The sequence below is a fragment of the Oryx dammah genome, unplaced genomic scaffold (assembly GCF_014754425.2).
Source record: "Oryx dammah isolate SB20612 unplaced genomic scaffold, SCBI_Odam_1.1 HiC_scaffold_11203, whole genome shotgun sequence".
In the NCBI taxonomy this organism is placed as follows: Eukaryota; Metazoa; Chordata; class Mammalia; order Artiodactyla; family Bovidae; genus Oryx; species Oryx dammah.
In genome coordinates, this window is record NW_024080596.1 from 784,184 (window position 1) to 795,015 (window position 10,832).

Below are 10,832 nucleotides of genomic sequence, written 5' to 3' on the forward strand. Positions count from 1 at the left end.
TCCAATATTTTATTGTTTGTTATTTCAATGTCATGAAATATATCCAAATAATAATAAGAAAGAAAGAAATATATCCAAGAATTTAAGTAATGAAAAGTTTTTTGTTTTTTTTTTGCCAGTGTCACTTCTTCTAGACATCTTCATCCTTTTTATCACAATTAATTCATTCATTTTGATAACTGCACAAAGTTCTCCTAGCTGTATATCTGAAGTCTCTCCAGTTTTGGTAGAATCAATAGTGTGGTTAGTGGTTTTTCTATAATTTGATTTATATAGATTTGAATTTCACTTACAATGTTAGCACTTGGTCTGTTTGTTACAATTTCACTTTTGTTGGCTTACTCTCTCTTTTGATTATTGTAAAGTGGCATGTAGGTTTGTAACTAGGAGACAAGTACACAGCACAACTGTCTGCACCATGTGTGAAATGAGTAACACATGCACAATGCCCAATAAACAACAGCCTTTGAAAGAAGTCATATCCTAAGTCTTTGAATACAATGCTTTAAAACACTTTTGGCACAATGTTTGTGGAGAGAAGAGCTAGAAGAAAACTTTTTAACTTATGCAATTAATTTAAATTAACATGATTTGATAACTAAAATTTGAATTGTCATATTAGAAGACAAGTGTTATTTAACTAAACCTTGGTAACTTAAATTTGTGCAAGGTTTGAACAAGAATTGCCTGTATGTACGTTAGGACTTACCTTAATTTATTACTCCTTTTCTTGCCATACCTGTTGACCCAGGCAGTGTTTCCATATGCTCATCTAAGTGCTCATGAAATATCCATAATTTAACTCTGGTATACCTGAGTTATACCTATCCTCAAGAACTTCACAATATCTAGAGAGATATGAAAGATATAGATCATATAATTATTAAATAATATTTTGATGACAATTGCTACAAAAAAAGGTAAGATATTTAAGTGCAGAAAAGATGAAAACAATTGACAAGGATGTTGTCAACTCTTAGACTCTTTTTCGCCTGTTATTTTATAATAAGAAAAATTCCTTATGAATAAATTCTAGCATTTGAAACCAATTGGAATTTGTTTGTTTTTACCAATTCAGAATAAATTTATTGGAACTTTGTAGAGGAAATAATTTCTTATTTGCATAAAGATCTAGAGAAGATTTATTTAAGGCAGGTTTTGATGCCATCTCCCATGTATTGGCCGGTTAGAATTGTCTCATTTTAATCCATATGCTTATGAAGAGCTGCAGACAAATGTTCTCAATATCCTAGAGTCTTTTAAGTGCAAGCAAATCACTGCTAGGAAAACTAGATTTCTTCTTTAAGAAAATGTAATTGCATCTCCCATCATCTTTCAATTGGAATGCAATTAGTATTTACTCTTTTAACTGCTGGTTCTTAGAAAGAGCCTTTTCTTATCTCACCTTTTATTTCTGAGGTAAGTGTGCTTATCTAGGTAGAACTTTCTTTCCATCTACATTTCTATGTTTTCTAACTTGGCCTGACTTTGTTTGTATTTTTCGTACTGTCTGTAATAAAAAGTTCATTTATTCCTTAGTATATTCTGTGTGTGCATCTCCTTCTGTCATGTGTTAAGGATTTTCCTAGCATGATAACCATAGAAATAAAGTAAAATGCTTCCATCTCCCAGAAGGACTGTGTTTAATATCTCACATTTGATTTTAGATAGAATCTGAAGCATTTTCCACAGTTTATTGTGATCCACTCTGTCAAAGGCTTTGGCATAGTCAATAAAGCAAAAATAGATGTTTTTCTGGAATTATCTTGCTTTTTCCATGATCCAGCGGATGTTGGCAATTTGATCTCTGGTTCCTCTGCCTTTTCTAAAACCAGCTTCAACATCAGGAAGTTCATGGTTTATGTATTGCTGAAGCCTGTCTTGGAGAATTGTGAGCATTACTTTACTAGCATGTGAGATGAGTGCAATTGTGCAGTAGTTTGAGCATTCTTTGGCATTGCCTTTCTTTGGGATTGGAATGAAAACTGACCTTTTCCAGTCCTGTGGCCACTGCTGAGTTTTCCAAATTTGTTGGCATATTGAGTGTAGCACTTTCACAGCATCATCTTTCAGGATTTGAAATAGCTCTACTGGAATTCCATCACCTCCACTAGATTTGTTCGTAGTGATGCTTTCTAAGGGCAGATGACACCACCCTTATGGCAGAAAGTGAAGAGGAACTAAAAAACCTCTTGATGAAAGTAAAAGAGGAGAGTGAAAAAGTTGGCTTAAAGCTCAACATTCAGAAAACGAAGATCATGGCATCCGGTCCCATCACTTCATGGCAAATAGATGGGGAAACAGTGGAAAGAGTGTCAGACTTTATTTTGGGGGGCTCCAAAATCACCGCAGATAGTGATTGCAGCCATGAAATTAAAAGACGCTTACTCCTTGGAAGAAAAGTTATGACCAACCTAGATAGTATATTCAAAAGCAGAGACATTACTTTGCCGACTAAGGTCCGTCTAGTCAAGGCTATGGTTTTTCCAGTAGTCATGTATGAATGTGAGAGTTGGACTGTGAAGAAGACTGAGCACTGAAGAATTGATGCTTTTGAACTGTGGTGTTTGAGAAAACTCTTGAGAATCCCTTGGGCTGCAAAGAGATCCAACCAGTGCATTCTGAAGGAGATCAACCCTGGGATTTCTTTGGAAGGAATGATGCTGAAGCTGAAACTCCAGTACTTCGGCAACCTTATGCGAAGAGTTGACTCATTGGAAAAGACTTTGATACTGGGAGGGATTGGGGGCAGGAGAAGAAGGGGACGACAGAGGATGAGATGGCTGGATGGCATCACTGACTCGATGGACACGAGTCTGAGTGAACTCTGGGAGTTGGTGATGAACAGGGAGGCCTGGCGTGCTGAGATTCATGGGGTTGCAAAGAGTCGGACATGACTGAGTGACTGAACTGAACTGAACTGAAGCATTTTAAAAGATGCTATTACTTAGTAAAAAGAAATAATCAGCATTAGTTCCAGCATGCTAGTTAAGGTTGACTGAAGAAATACAAATGATAGTACCAAAAAAAGTTAGATTTTATATACTCAGATTTCTGAGGATGTAATATACCATCCAGTTGAAATTGTCCTAGTGGTTCACATTAAATTCCCAGTTGAGATTTTTTTTTTTTCAGGGAAGAAAATGAACACATAAACTAATAAGGTGAGAAAATTACAATAGATACCTGTGGGAATAAATACATAACTTTGAGCTAATGGTTCTATTTATAGAGGATGTTAACTAGTCATTATATTTGGTATATATATATTCTGTATATAAATGTGCTAATATTTCCAAAGACCATATGTAAAATTTTAATATAATGATAAATAAACAAGGAGACTAATTTTAAGATTATACTCTTCTAGAAAAAAATGTACATGTCAATAAAAATTTGAAATGTACATTTGTATTTCAAGAAGTGACAGGGACAGGTAACCTTCTGCCTAGTCATGAGAAGTGGGTTGATGCAAGTGAAGGTTCTATCAAAAGTGACAACTTTGCAGAGTTTGGAATGGGAAAGAGAATCTCACAGAAACAGTGTAGAGTTCAGGCCATTGGATGAAGAGGGAAAGAAGCATTCCAGGCCACGAAAACACCTAACAGAGGCAAAAAGATACAAAACAGAACTATGTCTTGCTGCACCATAACTAGTGGTCCTGATAGAGCACTGGAGGTACACTGAGCAGAAGATGAGGCTACAGAGGCAGTCAGTGATAGTGGCTTTGTTTTGTGTCTACCATATCACAGAACTTGGAATAGATCCTAGAGGTGAGATAATCCATGAAGGAGCACTGTAATGTATAGTATAATTACATTTTAGACATTATTTACTTTAGCTTCTTACAAAGCTAATGGAGGTGATCTAAAAAAGCTAGTGGAGGTGATGGAATTCCAGTTGAGCTATTTCAAATTCCTAAAAAATGATGCTGTGAAAGTGCTAACTCAATATGCCAGCAAAGTTGGAAAACTGAGCAGTGATCACAAGACTGGAAAAGGTCAGTTTTCATTCCAATCCCCAAAAAACACAATGCCAAAGAATGCTCAAACCACCACACAATTCTACTTATCTCACATGCTAGCAAAGTAATGCTCAAAATTCTCCAATCCAGGCTTCAGTAGTACATGAACAATGAAATTCCAGATGTTCAAGCTGGTTTAGAAAAGGTAGATGAACCAGAGATCAAACTGCCAACATCCATTGTAGCATCGAAAAAGCAAGAGAATTCCAGAAAAGCATCTACTTCTGCTTTATTGACTGTGCCTTTGATAGTGTAGGTCACAACAAACTGGGAAATTCTTAAAGAGCTGGGAATACTAGACCACCTGACCTGCCTCCTGAGAAATCTGTATGCAGATTTCTGGCACTGGACATGGAACTCAACATGGAACAACAGACTTGATGTACGAGAAAGCAGTGTATCAAGGCTATATATTGTCACCCTGCTTATTCAATTTATATGCAGAGTACACCCTTGTGGCAGAAAGCAAATAAGAAGTAAAAAGAGCCTCTTGATGAAAGTGAAAGGGGAGAGTGAAAAAGTTCGCATAAAACTCAACTTTGAGAAAACTAAGATCATGGCATCTAGTTCCATCACTTCATGGAAAATAGACGGGGAAATAATGAAAAGAGTGACAGACCTTATTATTTTGTGCTCCAAAATCATTTCAGATGGTGAGTGTAGCCATGAAATTAAAAGTCGTTTGCTCCTTGGAAGAAAATTTATGACCAACCTAGACAACATATTAAAAAGCAGAGACATTACTTTGCTAACAAAGGTCCATTTAGTCACAGCTATGGTTTTTCCAGCAGTCATGTATGGATGTAAGAGTTGGACTACAAAAAAAGCTGAGTGCTGAAGAATTGATGCTTTTGAATTGTGGTGTTGGAGAAGACTCTTGATAGTCTCTTGGACAACAGGGAGATCCAACTAGTCCATTCTAAAGGAAATCATTCCTGAGTATTCATTGGAAGGACTGATGTTGAAGCTGAAACTCCAATACTTTGGTCACCTGATGCAAAAAGCTGACTCATTTGAAAAGACACTGATGCTGGGAAAGATTGAGGGCAGGAGGAGAAGAGGATGACAGAGGATGAGATGGTTGGATGGCACCCCCGACACAATGGACACGGATTTGTGTGGACTCCGGGAGTTGATGATAGACAGGGAGGCCTGGCGTGCTGCGGTTCATGGGGTTGCAAAGAGTCGGACACAACAGTGCAACTGAACTGAACGGATGGCAGTTCTATTTCCAGTTTTCTAAGGAATCTCCACTTATTCTACATAGTGGCTGTACTAGTTTGCAATCCCACCAACAGTGTAAATGGGTTCCATTTTCTCCGCACCCTCTCAAGCATTTATTGTTTGTAGACCTTTTGATAGCAGCCATTCTGACTACTTTGACCTCATTGTGGTTTTGATTTGCATTTCTCTGATAATGAGTGATGTTGAGAATCTTCTCATATGTTTGTTATCCAGTTGTATGTCTTCTTTGAAGAAATGTCTGTTTAGTTCTTTGGCCTATATTTCGATTGAGTCGTTTATTTTTCTGGAATTGAGCTGCAGGAGCTGCTTATATATTTTTGAGTTTAATTGTTTGTCAGTTGCTTTATTTGCCATTATTTTCTCCCATTCTGAAGGATATCTTTTCACTTTGATTATAGTTTCCTTCATTGTGCAAAAGCTTTTAAGTTTAATTAGCTCCCAGTTATTTTTGCTTTTATTTTCATTACTGTGTGAGGTGGGTCATAGAGGACCCTGCTGTGATTTATGTCGGAGAGTGTTTTGCCAATGTTTTCCTCTAGAAGTTTTATAGTTTCTGGTCTTACATTTAGATCTTTAATCCATTTTGAGTTTATTTTTGTGTATGGTGTTAGAAAGTGTTCTAGTTTCATTCTTTTACAAGTGGCTGACAAATTTTCCCAGCACCACTTGTTAAAGAGATTGTCTTTTCTTCATTGTATATTCTTGCCTCCTTTGTCAAAGATAAGGTGTCCATAGGTGTGTGGATTTTTCTCTGGACTTTCTATTTTGTTCCATTGATCTATTTTCTGTCTTTGTGCCAGTGCTACACTGTCTTGATTACTGTAGCTTTGCAGTATAACCTGAATTTAGGCAGGTTGATTCCTCCAGTTCCATTCTTCTTTCTCAAGATTGCTTTGGCTATTCGAGGTTTTTTGTATTTCCATACAAATTGGGAAATTATTTGTTTTAGTTCTCTGAAAAATACTGTTAGTAGCTTGATAGGGATTACATTGAATCTATAGATTGCTTTGGGTTGAACTCTCATTTTCACTATACTGATTCTTCTGATCCATGAACATGATATATTTCTCCATCTATTTGTGTCATCTTTGATTTCTTTCATCAGAGTTTTATAGTTTTCCATATATAGGTCTTTTGTTTCTTTGTTTGCTTTTCTATCTAAAGACTACTTTGTAGGAATGTAGTTGCTGGATTAAAGTGTTTGATATATTAGATTTTGATCAGTGTTACCATTTAAGTCTCCAATGGCACCCCACTCCAGTACTCCTGCCTGGAAAATCTCATGAATGGAGGAGCCTGGTAGGCTGCAGTCCATGGGGTCGCTAAGAGTCGGACACGACTGAGTGACTTCACTTTGACTTTTCACTTTCATGCATTGGAGAAGGAAATGGCAACCCACTCCAGTGTTCTTGCCTGGAGAATCCCAGGGACCGGGGAGCCTGGTGAGCTGCTGTCTATGGGATCACACAGAGTCGGACACGACTGAAGCGAATTAGCGGCAGTAGCAGCAGCATACATTAAGTCAATTTATACTTCTACCAGTGGCATGTGAGAAAGATCAGTCCTTCAAACTTATTTATACTAAAAATTATCAAACATTTCATCTAAGCAAATGTAATAGATAAATGTAGAATCCTATAGACTTGCCTATCTGCAATCATCTGACTATCTTTGGTGTATTAATCAGTCATTTTTTTTCTCCTGTGTATTGCCTATTCACACTTCATTTATTGTTTCTTATTATTATCTTATGTATATTCTCATTATGTACATAGCAATCACAATACTTTTCCTCTCAAATAAATTATAATATTTGTCTGTCTCTAATTTTAACTTCATTATTTCACTTTCAAAATTTATAAATGGTTTTAAATTTTGATGAATCTATCCTGTGAATCTTTTACTTTATAGAGATTTCCATAGATCCCTAATTTTATTTTTTAGAATTTTCCTTTTACTTTGTAGAAATTTTTCTGTGGATATTCTACAAACATTTAATATTTCCCTCTGCTCATAACTCACTACAAAGACTTTATATGGATTAATGCAAAGAGAACAAAAAAGGAAGCTGTCATTTAAATAATTTTTGAAAGCCTGAAGTCAGCTAAAGTAGGACAACTGACTTAACAGAGAAAAATCCAAAGTAATATTCTCTTGGATTCCCTGGTAAATCAGTGGTAAAGAATCCAGCTGCCACTGCAGGAAATTGGATAAATCCCTGATCCAGGAAGATCCCACATGCTGCAGAGGTTCATAACTATTAAGCCTCCCCATTCTAAAGGAGATCAGTCTTGTGTGTTCATTGGAAAGACTGATGCTGAAGCTGAAACTCCAGTACTTGGGCCACCTGATGCAAAGAGCTGACTGATTGGAAAAGAGCCTGATGCTGGGAAAGATTGAGGGCAGGAGGAGAAAGGGATGACAGAGAATGAGATGGCTGGATGGCATCACCGACTCGATGGACATGGGTTTGGGTGGTCTCCAGGAGTTGGTGATGGACAGGGAGGCCTGGCATGCTACGGTTCATGGGGTGGCAGAGAGTTGGAACAACTGAGTGATGAAACTAAACTGAACTGTGCTCTGAAGCTTAGGAGTCGCAACTAATACTGAACTCATGTGCCCTAGAGCCCATGCTCTGCAACAAGAGAAGCCACTGCAGTAAGAAGGCTGTGCACATCAGCTAGAAAGTAGCTTTCATGCTGCAACTGGAGAAAAGCCAGTCAGCACCGAAGACCTCGTACAGGCATAAATAAGTTAATAAAAATATTTTTAAATAAATAAACTCTTGGAGATAGAAAACTCCTAAAGACTTGAGGACAAGAAAGATTACGTACCATAGACTGGCTACACCAGTCAGTTCAGTTCAGTCACTCAGTCGTTTCCAACTCTTTGTGACCCCATGGACTGCAACAAGCCAGGCCTCCCTGTCCATCACTAATTCCCAGAGTTTATTCAAACCCATGTCCATTGAGTCTCCAACACGACAATTTAAAAGCATCAATTCTTCAGCACTCAGCTTTCTTTTGTAGTCCAACTCTCACATCCATATATGATTGCTGGAACAACCATAACTTTGACTAGACCGACTTTTGTTGGCAAAATAATGTCTCTGGTTTTTAATATGCTGTCTAGGTTGGTCATAACGTTTCTTCAAAGGAGCAAGTGTCTTTTAATTTCCTGGCTATAGTCACCATCTGCTGTATACAGTCAGCAAAAACAAGACCAGGAGCTGACTGTAGCTCAGATCATAAATTCCTTATTTCCAAATTCAGACTTAAACTGAAGAAAGTAGAAAAAATTACTAGACCATTTAGGTATGACCTAAATAAAATTCCTTATGATTATACAGTAGAAGTGACAAATAGATTCAAGGGATTAGATCTGTTAGACCAACTGCCTGAAAAACTTCAGACAGAGGTTTGTGACGTTGTACAGGAGGCAGGGATCAAGACCATCCCCAAGAAAAAGAAATGGGAAAAGTCAAAATGATTTTATGAGGAGGACTTACAAATTGCTGTGAAAAGAAGAGAAGCAAAAGGCAAAGGAGAAAAGGAAAGATATACTCATTTGAATGAAGAGTTCCAAAGAATAGCAAGGAGAGATAAGAAAGCCTTCCTCAGTGATCAACACAAAGAATTAGAAGAAAACAATAGAATGGGAAAGACTAGAGATCTCTTCAAGAAAATTAGAGATACCAAGGATATATTTCATGCAAAGATGAGCAAAATAAAGGACAGAAATGGTATGGACCTAACAGAAGCAGAAGGTGTTAAGAAGAGGTAGCAAGAATCCACAGAAAAACTATATAAAAAAGATCTTCATGACCGGCTGCTGCTGCTGCTGCTGCTGCTAAGTCACTTCAGTCATATCCGACTCTGTGTGATCCCATAGACGGCAACCCGCCAGGCTTCCCCAACCCTGGGATCCTCCAGGCAAGAACACTGGGGTGGGTTGGCATTTCCATCTCCAATAAATGAAAGTGAAAAGTGAAAGTGAAGTCACTCCATCATGTCCCACTCTTCTCGACCCCATGTACTGCACCCTATCAGGCTCCTCCATCCATGGGATTTTCCAGGCAAGAGTACTGGAGCAGGGTGCCATTACTTTCTCGACTGGCTACAAAACCTCAAACTAAAATATACTCGTAGTCTTAACTCCCAAAAATAAGTCAGGAGGAAAAATAAGTTTATTCTCAAGGGAGTCTGAATTGGAAATGCTCTAAACTCAGATGTTTCCAGACCAGTAATGAAAAAGATGATCCTGAAAGCTCAAAGTATATGGTGGGTATGGGAAAGTCTAAATGCTGATGTCTGCCAGGGTTCCTGCCATCATCTGGGGACCACACAAATCCCCACACAAGAGATTAGGAGAGACTCCTGTGGAATATTAGATTGCTCCTGAAAATAGCCTCTTGATGAAAGTGAAAGTGGCGAGTGAAAAAGTTGGCTTAAAGCTCAACATTCAGAAAACAAAGATCATGGCATCCGGTCCCATCACTTCATGGGAAATAGATGGGGAAACAGTGGAAACAGTGTCAGACTTTATTTTTTGGGACTCCAAAATCACTGGAGATGGTGACTGCAGCCATGAAATTAAAAGATGCTTACTCCTTGGAAGGAAAGTTATGACCACCTAAATAGCATATTCTAAAGCAGAGATGTTACTTTGCCCACTAAGGTCTGTCTAGTTAAGGCTATGGTTTTTCCTGTGGTCATGTATGGATGTGAGAGTTGGATTGTGAAGAAAGCTGAGCACCAAAGAACTGATGCTTTTGAACTGTGGTGTTGAAGAAGACTCTTGAGGGTCCCTTGGACTGCAAGGAGATCCAACCAGTCCATTCTGAAGGAGATCAGCCCTGGGATTTCTTTGGAAAGAATTATGCTAAAGCTGAAACTCCAATACTTTGGCCACCTCATGCGAAGAGTTGACTCATTGGTAAAGACTCTAATGGTGGGAGGGATTGGGGGCAGGAGGAGAAGGGGACGACTGAGAATGAGATGGCTGGATGGCATCACGGACTCGATGGATGTGAGTCTGAGTGAACTCCGGGAGTTGGTGATGGACAGGGAGGCCTGGTGTGCTGAGATTCATGGGGTTGCAAAGAGTCAGACACGACTGAGTGACTGAACTGAACTGAATACAAATATTTGGGGTTTCTTTAGTGAAAAGCTAATTTTAACGTGGGTTTTCTACATGATATCCACAATCAGAGGTCTGATTAAACATTTGGCTCTCCCGAAAATGTTAAGACAAACATAATATGTTAAGAGAAAAAAAAAAGATGTATTGTGTAGATGGAAATGAATCTGTGGTTTATAGATGTAAATATAAGAGAGAAGTCTCTTCTACCTTAAGAGAAAGCAGATTGTTTAGTGTCTTTATTTGACAAACAGAAAACAGCTACAAAAAGCAGTACCAATGAATTGATGCTTTCGAATTGTGGTGCTTAATAAGACTCTTGAGAGTCCGTTGGATAGCAAGGATTCCAAACTGGTCAATCCTAAAGGAAATCAACTCTAAATACTCTTTGGAAGGACTGATGTTGAATCAGAAGCTCCAATAC